Source organism: Phocoena phocoena, chromosome 12, assembly GCF_963924675.1.
Source record: "Phocoena phocoena chromosome 12, mPhoPho1.1, whole genome shotgun sequence".
In the NCBI taxonomy this organism is placed as follows: Eukaryota; Metazoa; Chordata; class Mammalia; order Artiodactyla; family Phocoenidae; genus Phocoena; species Phocoena phocoena.
Window position 1 is genome coordinate 46864445 of NC_089230.1, and position 15020 is coordinate 46879464.

Consider the following 15020-nt stretch of genomic DNA (forward strand, 5'->3'; position numbering starts at 1 on the left):
TTTAGCATTTACAGGAAAAGAAATGGATTTCCTGTCACACACTGTAAATCCACCACAGGAAATGAACACATTGTAGACATTTTGGGATGTTTAAAACCCATTTAAGATGCGCAAAAGTGGTAGAGAAAGTGCATCAGATTACCTCAAGGGGCCCAGTCCTTCCCCATCAGTGTGTTTCCATCCATATCTGTAAGAGGGAAGAAGAAAGAGCCTTCAATATTAACCTGGCAGTTTGTACACAGCAGGTCCCAAAGGAACAATGACATGGCCCGATTTTTCCTCTGAGCCTCATGGTTGCTCTGGACTCCTGAAAGCCTTCTCTCAGGGAATGCTCCTCAGAAGGACATTTCACCCCTTCCTTGACACTTGACGATTCTCTTGTTCTGACTCCTGTCCATTTACAAGGTCATCCTTTAATGAGGCTTCTTGAGCCCACTCCTAGGCTCTCTCCCCCCATCACAAAAATAGTTGTGATATGTTTGTCTCTGGGCTGCTAAGCTGGCAACCAAACAGGCCATTTTCAAAATACGTATATATATGTTTGTACATGTGTAAGTACAAATGCTGTATCTTATTGAACTGAGGAACAGACATAACACATAATTCAGAAAGTGCTAAATATTCAAAGATCCATGGGTAATCCCTCTTAAATAACATTCACTCTCACAGATACAATCATAACTACCTAACTAGGATTATACATTACACTTAGTAATGATAGTGAGATGCTTAATATGTGTGTTACAACAGACCTAAGTCTCAGAAATTTAATACTAAAAATATTTATTTTTTATTGATGGGCCTGCCTGATGTAAGTAAAGAAGCCCCCTTACATTGTAGCTTTGCCATCTAGAGCACTTGACCTCCAAGGCTGACTAGGGAGGGGAACAGAGAAGGCTGAAAGAACAGCCTTGGAAGTAGCATCCTTTACTTCTAACCACATCTCATGGTCAGAGACCACTCACAAGGCAACCAGGACTGCAGGGAAGCATGGAAAACACAGGTAAACATGAACCATTTCTACAACCCTAATTTTCTAACACAGACTTTAATGGACAGTATTTTCTATTTTGAACATTGGAGTGACCTTGGTTATTGATTGAGAAATACAAGTCAAACTTAGGTAAAATGATATGGTGGCTCAAAAATCTACATAAGAAATGAATGGCCTTCATTGGCAGCTGCAGTGAGCCTCTTTATGTCAACATTATTCCTTCTGTATGATTTCTTTATGTCTCATCTGTTTTTTCTAAAACGTAAAGGTGCAGAAAATGATATCTAGACTTTATTAGAGAAATATTTCTGTATTGACTAGAATATTTCTGTAAGGAACAAGAAACAAAGGTCATGATGATAGTCTTTCACTGTACTTTCAGGAAAAATTTAAAACTCTTACATTCCCAGGATCCTCTTTCCCACCTTTCAAGTATCCTTAGACTTAATTTTTAAAGAAGTCCACATAAAAGTGCTATTATCACAAAATATCTTCATATCACTTAGCAATCCAGTAACTGCATCCTGATGTCAGTAAAATTATAACTTAGTGCCTTCTCACCATTGTTACTTCTATTCTCTCTGAGGATAGTTAGTGTAGTCAGAATAAAATAGAATATCAAATCAAATACTGTTTATTTTTTATATTTCTTTATTAAACAAGGCAGAAAGCATGAGTTGTCTCAGTCCATTTAGACGGAAAGCAAAGAAACAGAATTCCCAAGTATAAACTTGCCTGAACCCATTTGGAAGCCCAACATGCCTATTGCTTTAGAAATTAATGGACTGCAGATGTTACTATATTTTAACAGCATATTGTACCCAGATGAGAGTCTATGCATGGTCCCAGTAGGACAGATGTTTTGTTCAGTCAGTGGAAAATTCAATCAAATAAGCTGTAATTGCAGAAGTAAAGTTCATTACTTACAGTAAATACACTCAGAAAACTTCAATAGTTAAGGAAAAGCAACTTTCTTCTTCTACCATCACATCAGACAAAATTAAAAATGAAAGAATTTGATCACTAGGGGCAAGGCAAAGGATTCTCTTCCAGTCCAGAGGTAAATAAATAGTTGCAAAGAAGTAATAAAAGAAGTTAAATTAAAATGCTCAGGGATGCTTCTTATAATAAATACTTGAGATGACAAAACTATGGGGCACAGAATATTATCAAGCACATTGATGGCAGATTTGGACATATAATAAACTTCAAAATAGTTATATAATTTCAAAATTGTACTATTGGGAATATTATGTAAGAGGTTAAAAATATGGTAGATCTTGCCAGTTTCCTCCAAGCTCAATATCTGGTCTTTTAGTATAGCTCTGAGGAGTGACTGGGGATTTCTTGTCCTTAAAAGTTCAGTGAAGTATCACCAATCATGCATTTTATAATAGTATCACAATAGTTAACATTTTAAAATCTACTTCCTGTGTACCTGGCACTGTGCTAAGAGCTTTACAACAAACCAGTGAGAGAGGTTCCGTTATTTTCCCCATTTCGCAGATGAAAATAATGAGATTAGAGAAGTTAGGAACATCTAAACATCACACGTAAATGGAGAAGTTGCGATGACAAACGAGGCAGTTATACTCCAGAGGCCATGCTCTTAAATACTTCATTATACTGATCAGAAAGTCAGCAATATGAATCTTACTCATTTAAACATTATTCATCTCCAATAACCATTTGAGGTAGCTACAACATTTTTTAAAATCATAGGCTATTCATGAATATCTTAGAATCTCCCTTGAACTCATTTACATCTTCAGCCTCTCTGATTGTTATGTAAAGTGTCCCCTTTGATCCTACTACTATTTCAAACTTCAAGATTCAAAGAGAGCTGCTCTATTGTACATGTTCTGAATTTGAGGAATTAAGGATCTTGCTCACATTTTCCATGAATTAAAACATTTTAAATATGTCTTTATTTATTCTTGTGTTTCCTTTTAATTCTTTTTAGTAAGCCCTATTTTTTTCCCATTTGTACTAATATGTAACCCATTTACCCACTTTATCAAACCATTATTATTCTTCAAATTATTCTATGTGACATTACAGTTCTTTTATCCTTTAAGATATGGCAAATTAGGATTACAAAAATTCTAACTTTGAGTAAGGCCAAGCTAATGTTTTCAGTTTTGCTCCTCTCCTGGTAATACTTTTTAACCATAACTAACACCTTGGGTTAGTTCAAGAAATAGGCAGTTACTTCTTCCTAGAAACCTTTCCTAGGTTGTAATTTGTAATACATTCATTTCCAATTATTGTTTGCATTCTTTTCAAAGTATCTCATATTTACCAATATTAAGTTTTAAAATTTCAAATTCTATTACCCTGAATTTTTAAAAATGCACTAATAAGAAGAGTTTTTAATGACAATGCTAGCTTTTGATGATATTATTGATCTTTTATTAACAGATTCCTTTCTGTACATGGTAGCTTAGTAAACACTGAGATTGAGGTATCTGCTTTCAATTACATTTTGCTAGAAATAATTCCCTACAGTGGAGGTAATTTACAAATATGACAAGAGAAAAAAACAAAATGCAAGTTAAGGAAATAGCCTGAAAAATTAACTTCCAAAACCATTCATATATAAAAATCTGATTAATCTACTGCTTCTTAAATGATGGGTCTCAGAACACTAGCTCGATAACATTAAACTTAATGGGTCTATTGTCTTAGAAATCAGTAATTAAACAAGTTTTTATACCCCAGATATCAGTTCTTTAATTATACTTAAGTTCATTATGAATTTCCAAGAGAAAACATGATATGAACTATTTCCCACATTCCTTTGGCCCCAGAGCCCTTTTATTCACAGACTTGCTCTCAGTTCTAATACTCTATAAAGCACACACTGGTAAACACAGAGGTAACTATTATGTTCCACAACCTACTATTCGAAACTAGAATGATTTCAACTTATAAAATGTCTAGCAGTGGATAATCTAGGTACCATCATAATATAAGGATTTATTCCAATTGGAAGGACCCTGGAGATGGTCAACACAGAAAAAGACGTTGCTGAGGAGAGATGAAGCAGGGTGACAGGAAACACATGCAATTAATTATCAATATAACCTCAAAACTTAATTTCCTTAACTTTTCTCTTGTTTTCAGATTTTCATTCCCCTGTAAGCATTTGAAATCAAGACACTTTTTTTCACTAAAATTTAACTTTCATTTTACTGCTATGTATGTTAACACAGATGAAAATAGTATGTAAAAAATTTTCCTGTCCATTCAAAGTTTTTAAGTTGTTAAAGCACAGTGTTAATAGTGTCTATAACAAACAAACAGAAAATCTGGCTTTCTTTAAACAGAGTAAGTCTCTAATGGGCTCACCAGGATTTTTTTCTACCAAAAATTGTTAAGATTCCTAAGATTTCTTAAAAATCTATGGGAAATAGGAAACCTGCCAGTTTAAAACAAAACAAAAAAAACCCCACACAGACACACACACACATATCATTCTCACTTATATCAAATTGTTGAATTTGTATGAAATTTGTTTATACCATATGCCAAGCAATTAAAAATATGAAAAAATGCTTATCTTTTGGTCACAATAGGAAGGAATTTAAAAAACAAATTATTAAAGATTTTAAATTTTTTAAATGCCAGCACTACTAGCAGCTTTTCTTGTATAATATTGCAAGTGCAACAAGGCTGAAACACCTTTTCTTGTCCAGTAAGGTCTTAGCTTCAACAAATATCTTCAATTCCTAAGGTAAAATTTGATGTACCTCCTATTTAAAGATTTTTTTTTGGCCAAAAGGAGAGAGTTATATTTAGATTTAAGATGAGATTTGACCAGTTCTGAGCAGTGTCACTGGAATTTGATCCCATTGCCCATTTCTTTACCATTATAAATAGCATCATTCCCTTGGATACTGAGGAATATTCTGTCTTAAAGCACGTGCTAGTAGATATACAAATGCTCTACAGTAGCAGTGACGTCAAATGATAAGAAGACAACAATGAACAAGACCTTTTGCTTAGAAAGGGTGAGAGGGTGGAGGGGAGAAGAGAGAAATAATATGGAAGTGAAAAGTACAGAGGAAAAGCTTCACCTCCTTAGAAAATGTCTTATCTGTGGATACAATAATTTTCCAACTACCGAACAATTAGTGGCAAATAAGACTGCAGAAAAGACACTACAGGGGGAGAGGGCAGACAGCAGAAGCAAGAAGAACTACAATCCTGCAGCCTGTGGAACAAAAACCACATTCACAGAAAGATAGACAGATGAAAAGTCAGAGGGCTATATACCAGATGAAGGAACAAGATAAAACCCCAGAAAAACAACTAAATGAAGTGGAGATAGGCAACCTTCCAGAAAAAGAACTCAGAATAATGATAGTGAAGGTGATCCAGGGCCTCGGAAAAAGAATGGAGGCAAAGATCGAGAAGATGCAAGAAATGTTTAACAAAGACTTAGAAGAATTAAAGAACAAACAAAGAAAGATGAACAATAAAATAACTGAAATGAAAACGACACTAGAAGGAATCAATAGCAGAATAACTGAGGCAGAAGAACGGATAAATGACCTGGAAGACAGAATGGTGGAATTCACTGCTGTGGAACAGAATAAAGAAAAAAGAATGAAAAGAAATGAAGACAGCCTAAGAGACCTCTGGGACAACATTAAATGCAACAACATTCGCATTATAGGGATCCCAGAAGGAGAAGAGAGAGAGAAAGGACCATAGAAAATATTTGAAGAGATTATAGTTGAAAACTTCCCTAACATGGGAAAGGAAATAACCGCCCAAGTCCAGGAAGCTCAGAGAGTCCCATACAGGATAAACCCAAGGAGAAACACACTGAGACACATAGTACTCAAATTGGCAAAAATTAAGTACAAAGAAAAATCATTGAAAGCAGCAAGGGAAAAACGACGAATAACGTACAAGGGAACTCCCATTAGGTTAACAGCTGATTTCTCAGCAGAAACTCTACAAGCCAGAAGGGAGTGGCATGATATACTTAAAGTGATGAAAGGGAAGAACGTACAATGAAGATTACTGTACCGGCAAGGATCTCATTCAGATTCGATGGAGAAATCAAAAGCTTAGAGACAAGCAAACTCTAAGAGAATTCAGCACCACCAAACCAGCTCTACAACAAATGCTAAAGGAACTTCTCTAAGTGGGAAACACAAGAGAAGAAAAGGACCTACATAAATAAACCCAAAACAATTAAGAAAATGGTCATAGGAACATACATATCAATAATTACCTTAAACGTGAATGTATTAAATGCTCCAACCAAAAGAAACAGGCTTGCTGAATGGATACTAAAACAAGACCCATATATATGCTGTCTACAAGAGACCCACTTCAGACCTAGGGACACATACAGACTGAAAGTGAGGGGATGGAAAAAGATATTCCATGCAAATGGAAATTAAAAGAAAGCTGGAGTAGCATACTCATATCAGATAAAATAGACTTTAAAATAAAGAATGTTACAAGAGACAAGGAAGGACACTACATAATGATCAAGGGATCAATCCAAGAAGAAGATATAACAATTATAAATATATATGCACCCAACATAGGAGCACCTCAATACATAAGGCAACTGCTAACAGCTATAAAAGAGGAAATTGACAGAAACACAATAATAGTGGGGGACTTTAACACCTACTTACACCAATGGACAGATCATCCAAAATGAAAATAAATAAGGAAACAGAAACTTTCAATGACAGAATAGACCAGATAGATTTAATTGACCTTTATAGGACATTCCATCCAAAAACAGCAGATTACACTTTCTTCTCAAGTGTGCACAGACATTCTCCAGGATAGATCACATCATGGGTCACAGATCAAGCCTCAGTAAATTTAAGAAAATTGAAATCATATCAAGCATCTTTTCTGACCACAATGCTATGAGATTAGAAATGAATTACAGGGGAAAAAACCACAAACACATGGAGGCTAAACAATACAGTACGAAATAACCAAGAGATCACTGAAGAAATCAAAGAGGAAACTAAAAAATACCTAGAGACAAATGACAATGAAAACACGATGATCCAAAACCTATGGGATGCAGCAAAAGCAGTTCTAAGAGGGAAGTTTATAGCTATACAAGCCCACCTCAAGAAACAAGAAACATCTCAAATAAAAAATCTAATCTTACACCTAAAGCAATTAGAGAAAGAAGAACAAACAAAACCCAAAGTTAGCAGAAGGAAAGAAATCATAAAGATCAGAGCAGAAATAAATGAAATAGAAACAAAGAAAACAATAGCAAAGATCAATAAAACTAAAAGCTTCTGTTTAGAGAAGATAAAATTGATAAACCATTAGCCAGATTCATCAAGAAGAAAAGGGAGAGGACTCAAATCAATAAAATTAGAAATGAAAAAGGAGCAGTTACAACAGACACTGGAGAAATACAAAGCATCCTAAGAGACTACTGCAAGCAACTCTATGCCAATAAAATGGACAACCTGGAAGAAATGGACAAATTCTTAGTAAGGTATAACCTTCCAAGACTGAACCAGGAAGAAATAGAAAATATGAACAGACCAATCACAAGTAATGAAATTGAAACTGTGATTAAAAATCTTCCAACAAACAAAAGTCCAGGACCAGATGGCTGCACAGGGGAATTCTATCAAACATTTAGAGAAGAGCTAACACCCATCCTTCTCAAACTCTTCCAAAAAATTGCAGAGAAAGGAACACTCCCAAACTCATTCTACGAGGCCACCATCACCCTGATACCAAAACCAGACAAAGACACTACAGAAAAAGAAAATTACAGAACAATATCACTGATGAATATAGATGCAAAAATCCTCAACAAAATACGAGCAAACAAAATCCAACAACATATTAAAAGGATCATACACCATGATCAAGTGGGATTTATCCCAGGGATGCAAGGATTCTTCAATATACACAAATCAATCAGTGTGATACACCATATTAACAAATTGAAGAATAAAAAACATATGATAATCTCAATAGATGCAGGAAAAGCTTTTAACAAAATTCAACATCTATTTATGATAAAACCTCTCCAGAAAGTGGGCATAGAGGGAACCTACCTCAACATAATAAAGACCATATACAGCAAACCCACAGCAAACATCATTCTCAATGGTGAAAAACTGAAACCATTTCCTCTAAAATCAGGAACAAGACAAGGATGTCCACTCTCACCACTATTATTCAACATATTTTTGGAAGTCCTAGCCACGGCAATCAGAGAAGAAAAATAAAAGGAATACAAATTGGAAAAGAAGAAATAAAACTGTCACTGCAGATGACATACTATACATAGAGTATCCTAAGGATGCCACCAGAAAACTACTAGAGCTAATCAATGAATTTGGTAAAGTTGCAGGATAGAAAATTAATGCACAGAAATCTCTTGCATTCTTATATACTAATGATGAAAAATCTGAAAGAGAAATTAAGGACACACTCCCATTTACCATTCCAACAAAACGAATAAAATACCTAGGAATAAACCTACCTAGGGAGACAAAAGACCTGTATGCAGAGAACTATAGGACACTGATGAAAGAAATTAAAGATGATAGCAACAGATGGAGAGATATACCATGTTCTTGGATTGGAAGAATCAATATTGTGAAAATGACTATACTACCCAAAGCAATCTACAGATTCAATGCAATCCCTATCAAATTACCAATGGCAATTTTTATGGAACTAGAACAAAAAATCTTAAAATTTGTATGGAGACAAAAAAGACCCCGAATAGCCAAAGCAGTCTTGAGGGAAAAAAACGGAGCTGGAGGAATCAGACTCCCTGACTTCAGACTATACTACAAAGCTACAGTAATCAAGACAATATGGTAATGGCACAAAAACAGAAACATAGATCAATAGAACAAGATAGAAAGCCCAGAGATAAACCCATGCACCTATGGTCAACTAATCTATGACAAAGGAGGCAAGGATATACAATGTAGAAAAGACAGTCTCTTCAATAAGTGGTGCTGGGAAAACTGGACAGCTACATGTAAAAGAATGAAATTAGAACACTCCCTAACACCATGCACAAAAATAAACTCAAAATGGATTCAAGACCTAAATGTAAGAACAGACACTATAAAACTCTTAGAGGAAAACATAGGAAGAACACTCTGACATAAATCACAGCAAGATATTTCTTGATCCACCTCCTAGAGTAATGGAAATAAAAAGAAAAATAAACAAATGGGACCTAATGAAACTTAAAAGCTTTTGCACAGCAAAGGAAACCATAAACAAGACCAAAAGACAACCCTCAGAATGGGAGAAAATATTTGCTAACGAATCAATGGATGAAGGATTAATCTCCAAAATATATAAAGAGTCATGCAGCTCAATATTAAAGAAACAAACAACCCAATCCAAAAATGTGCAGAAGAGCTAAATAGACATTTCTCCAACGAAGACATACAGATGGCCAAGAAGCACATGAAAAGCTGCTCAACATCACTAATTATTAGAGAAATGCAAATCAAAACTGCAATGAGGTATCACCTCACACCAGTCAGAATGGGCATCATCAGAAAATCTACAAACAACAAATGCTGTAGAGGGTGTGGAGAAAAGGGAACCCTCTTTCACTGTTGATGGGAGTAAATTGATCTAGGCACTATGGAGTTCAGTATGGAGGTTCCTTAAAAAACTAAGAATAGAATTACCATATGATCCAGCAATCCCACTACTGGGCATATACCCAGAGAAAACCATAATTCAAAAAGACACATCCAACCCAATGTTCACTGCAGCACTATTTACAATAGGCAGGTCATGGAAGCAAACTAAATGCCCATCGACAGACGAATGGATAAAGAAGTTGTGGTACATATATACAATGGAATATTACTCAGCCATAAAAAGGAACGAAACTGAGTCATTTGTTGAGACATGGATGGATTTAGAGACTGTCATACAGAGTGAAGTAAGTCAGAAAGAGAAAAACAAATAGCATATATTAACGCAAGTATGTGGAACCTAGAAAAATGGTACAGATGAACCGGTTTGCAGGGCAGAAGCTGAGACACAGATATAGAAAACAAACGTATGGACACCAAGGAGGGAAAGCCTCAGGGTGGTGGGGATGGTGGTGTGCTGAATTGGGCAACTGGGATTGACATGTATGTACTGATGTGTATAAAATCGATGACTAATAAGAACTTGCTGTATAAGAAAATACATAAAATTCAAAAGAATAAAAGACACTAGAGGGGCAAACAGTGGGAAACAAGGGAAAGAGTCCCATTTTTTACTATGGGTACCATTATTTTTCATTTTTTAACAAGGAAAGTATTTTTAAATAAAACATTTTTTTTAATTTTTAAGTTTGAGAGATTAAAATCTCAACCAAGGAAACACAAAGTAAAGGAGAAAGAATGCCATGAAGTCTCCCATCTCATGCAGCCCATCCAGAGGTCAGATGTCAGGCTAATTCCAAAAGCAGGACGTGACCAGTGGAGGCAGGATTAAACCCAACCTCACTCTTCCTACAACAAAGATTTGAAGGAGGGTTTCTTTTTCTTCCCAAATTTATTGCAAATTCCACAACTGCACAGATAATGAATGAAAGAAAATATAAAAATGAAAGTGTATTATCACTTCTTCTCAGGAATGGAAAACTCAAACAAAACACCTAAGTTAATGCATCAGCATTGAACACTGAAGTGAATACCAAAAAATCTTTCCTAATGCAATAGTAAAGTATTAGTATAATCAGTGGGACTCAAGTAGTAAGTAATGTGGCAAACAGTTTTAAACAAAATATCATCACTGCCAAAACTATAATTCAAAAAGATTCATGCATCCCGATGTTCATAGCAGCACTATTCACAATAGCCAAGACATGGAAACAACCCAAATGTCTATCAACAGATGAATGGATAAAGAGGATGTGGTACATATACACAAAGGAATATTACTCAGCCATAAAAAAGAATGAAATAATGCCATTCGCAGCAACATGGAGGGACCTAGAGATTATCATACTAAGTGAAGTAAGTCAGAAAGAGAAAGACAATACCATATGATATCACCTATATGTGGAATCTAAAATCTGATAAAATGAACCTATCTATGAAACAAAAACAGTCTCACAGACATAGAGAACAGACTTGTGGTTGCCAAGGGGTAGTGGGGGTGGGGGAGGGAAGGACTAGGAGTTTGGGATTAGCAGATGCAAACTATTATATACAGAATAGATAAACAACGAAGACCTACTGTATAGCACAGGGAACTATATTAAATACCTTGTGATAAACCATAATGGAAAAAATATTAAAAAGAATGTATGCATATGTATAACTGAATCACTGTGCTGTACAGCAGAAACTCACACAACACTGTAAATCAACTAAACTTCAATCAAAACCAGTTATCACTCCCTTAATTACAAGTCTTAGCAGAACACTTAAAAATGAGATTGATTTTTCCTTTTTGTAATGTACATCATAAACCTCCAAAGTTTTATTACCCATCAATTTTCTCAACCTATGAATGATATTAAAAAAGTACACTTTTTATTGTTAATTTATATATATATAGAACAACCATGCCCATGGAACCACCACTCATAATTTAAGAATATTATTTGTCTGCCACATTTGACACTAATCTTTCTTCTTCACTAAAGTAAATAAAATATTAAAACTCAATTCACCTTTCCCCAGTTTTGTTCCCTACCCTTCCTGTCCCCAGAAAACTATTACCCAGAATTCATTATACATATATATATATTTATAAATATATTTACATATATTTATATATGTATAACTCAAAGCATTTTTTTAAAAATCATGCTACACATATATACATCTAAATGTAATTTTGGGGTTTTTTTACTTAGTGCATTGCTAAATATTTTTGTGCAAGTTGGATTTTTATTAAATATTATTTTTCATCTAACCTATCCATATTGGTACATAGACCTAGTTTATCCATTTCAATTGCAGCAGAATATTCAAATTTTATTTTTGATGTACTTCTTAAAGAATTTCACTACTTTAATAGAGTTTTCATACAATGGCTTTTTCTTCTGCTTCCCTGTTTCCCTCCCTTTCTGGCCTTTCTGACCCAACACACACACACACACACACACACACACACACACTCAGAATTTTTATTTTAGGGCTCTTAAACCCCAGATTCTGTTGGAGAATGTTCTCGTATCAGGTTCCCTGGCTCTAAGTGTACAAAAGGCTGAGATGTAGAGTGTGGACAGGAAATACCTGAACTTTTGTCTGGACCCCCTTGGGTACAGTAATTATATATCGCTCAGAACCTGTTTGCAACTGAGTGTGAACATGTGAAAATTTAGTGACTATGTTTGGAATGTCACGTTAATTTTCCCAAATGGTTAAGTGGCACTTAAGGAACAAAAACTAGGGTAGGATAGGGTGTTATAGATCACTGACTTAACAGGGTGCTTCCATTGACAATGCTTTTCAGCTTTGTAATTTGGAAAGGGAAGTGAAAAGGAAGGGTGAGCTCATCAGCTCACTCAGAAAACTAAACTCTCTCATAAAGGTTTGCTCTTGGGATTGCTTTGGATGAAAGAATGCTGCAGCCTCCCTGTCCCCAGTTCCCATTTCTTCCAATTCTGGATTTAATTAGTATTACATTCTTTTCCTACACACACACACACACACACACACACACACACACACACACACACACACACAGTATCTCCAAGGTCAAACTATAAACCTGAATATTCAAAATAATTTAACTATATTTTTATGAGTAAGATTATATTTGTCCCACATATTGTGACAAATCTTACTTCCACCTCCTTTATGTTTCAGAATTGAATGTCAATCGATTAAAATAATTAAGTGCCTCAGAAAAGAGCAGCTCAAGCTAATTTTCATCTCCTCCCCTTAAAAATATCATATATTACTTTATAACTATCCACAGGCTACTGATTACATTTATGGAACTTTATATATACAGTGATTCTGTATTGTACAATTAATGTGAGCAACACTGTGCTATGGATGCTATAAAATAAAATAAAAACAACAACAAATGCAAAAATGGTCCTTTTCCTCAGGGAGTTTACATTCTAATAAGTGGAATGACACAGTCAGAAATAAGTAGCATTGACTATTAATATATTTTAATAGGGAAGGAGGGAAAATTTTACCCATTAAGAAAGAAATGTGGCTGGAAGCCCAGGAAGAGTTTTGTCAACTATACTCATCAGGAAGCAAGGCACCATGGAACAGGACAGGATTGGAGACTGGGAATTCTAAAACGTTTGTCTCCACCCTGGCTCTACTCTTACTGACTTAGCATCATGCCTGACACACAGTAGGTGCCAATGAAAATTTGTCGACTTACTGTGTGGACTTGAGAGCAACACAGTTTCTCACAGTCTTTGTTCCTCTCCCAAAAATGGGGATAGGAGATAATTCATAAAGGTCTCATGAGGATCAAATAAAATAATATATATGAAAACATATATAGTAAGCTTAAAGGCACTAGAAATATATTGCTTACCATTCTTTGGGGAATTTTAAAGTGAGTCGCAGAGTTTTTAAACCCTGTGCATCACAGTATGAAGGTAACATTTCTGTGAGGAGTCCAGGGTTGGGAAAGGGAAAGAGAAACTTAGCTCACTGTTATCCTCTTCCTTTGGCCTCAGCCACCCCCCAGCCCACCTTCCCTCCTTCCCCTGGTCAAGAGGTGGCTGACCTTCCAAACTTGTGATTTCCTTTCCCATGGGTGAGTGGAACTTTCCCCAGAAGAATGTTAAACACAAACTACCTCCACACCTAAACCGACCCCACATTGAAGCCAATCAGTATCTCCTCTATAAGCCCCAGCGTATAACAGTCTTAGAGAAGAAGATTTAACAACTGGGTTTGTAAAATCTGTGATTTTAAATTCCCATTCTAGGCCAAACTGCTTGCTAGAAACAATGGAAGAGCTGTGTGTATACTACCTGCAATTTCCATGTTCTGTGATGGCCTGAGGAAAGATGCCCGGGTCTGGAAATAAAACATAGCACAGTGTAACCACAGTGATCAAGAGGTAATGAGGAACCTGCTCCCACAGGTTAGACGTCTAAATCACACCCTTGGAAATAACATTTATTATCTGAAAATAGGAACATTCTGAGCATTGTGACATTGACCAAACCTTCTGTACAATTCCTCAAAACAGGCATTGTGTGAATACAGTATGTCAGGGGATTGTATTTCATGTGCTAATCTTTTCATGACACTCTCCTTCTACAGCATTTCAGTGATGGTGTAAAGAAAAAAAATATGAGTCAACCAAAAAGGGAGATGACTAGGATTATCCCAAAAGAAAAAGGGACAGAGGGAAAGGAGGAGAAAGGAAGAAAGGGAGAAAAGAGGGAGGTGGGAGGGAAGGAAGAAAGGAAGGAAATGGAAATAGGATGGTCCCTAGTGGAGGAGGTAAAACAGATTAGGCAAAACATAGGACAATGTATGGTGCTCAATCTACCTTGGCATATTTGAGAGAGACTATTTTATTAGGGTATTTTACTATTGACAGACTTCCTAATAAAATGCAAATTGTGTACATATTAGTAGTGACCCTCCACATATAAATCAAATTGGTTCTAAGTACATGCCATTCTTCTCAAAGATGCCAATAAAATGTTGGGATTACAGCAAAAATAAAAGAACAGTAAGGTCCTATAAATTTCCATGAGTTGTATGATTCATTCCTTATCAGTCTAACTAGTTAGAATCTTTTCAATCTTTTGTTTAAATTTCTTCTTCCTCATATGTAAACACATCTAATACATTTATAATTATGACATTCTGCACAGTGTCCAACACACAGTATTTGTTCCCTTCCCCTTTTCCTCATAACTTTCTTTTTTTTCTATGGTATCTGCCTAAACTGGTGTGTATGTGGTGCCATCAAACAAGGTGGCATGAGTAAGAAGAAGTGACTGTGAAGAACAAATAGAGGTGATTTCAAAAATAGAAAAGTTCTTGGGTAGGTAGTTTTCAAAAAGGGTAAACTGACT

At 35.5% G+C, this 15020-nt stretch overlaps 1 pseudogene; it reads left to right on the forward strand.

Moving 5' to 3' along the window:
• Positions 1–15020, forward strand: part of LOC136131865 (CWF19-like protein 1) — a 35947-nt pseudogene that overhangs the window by 8910 nt on the left and 12017 nt on the right.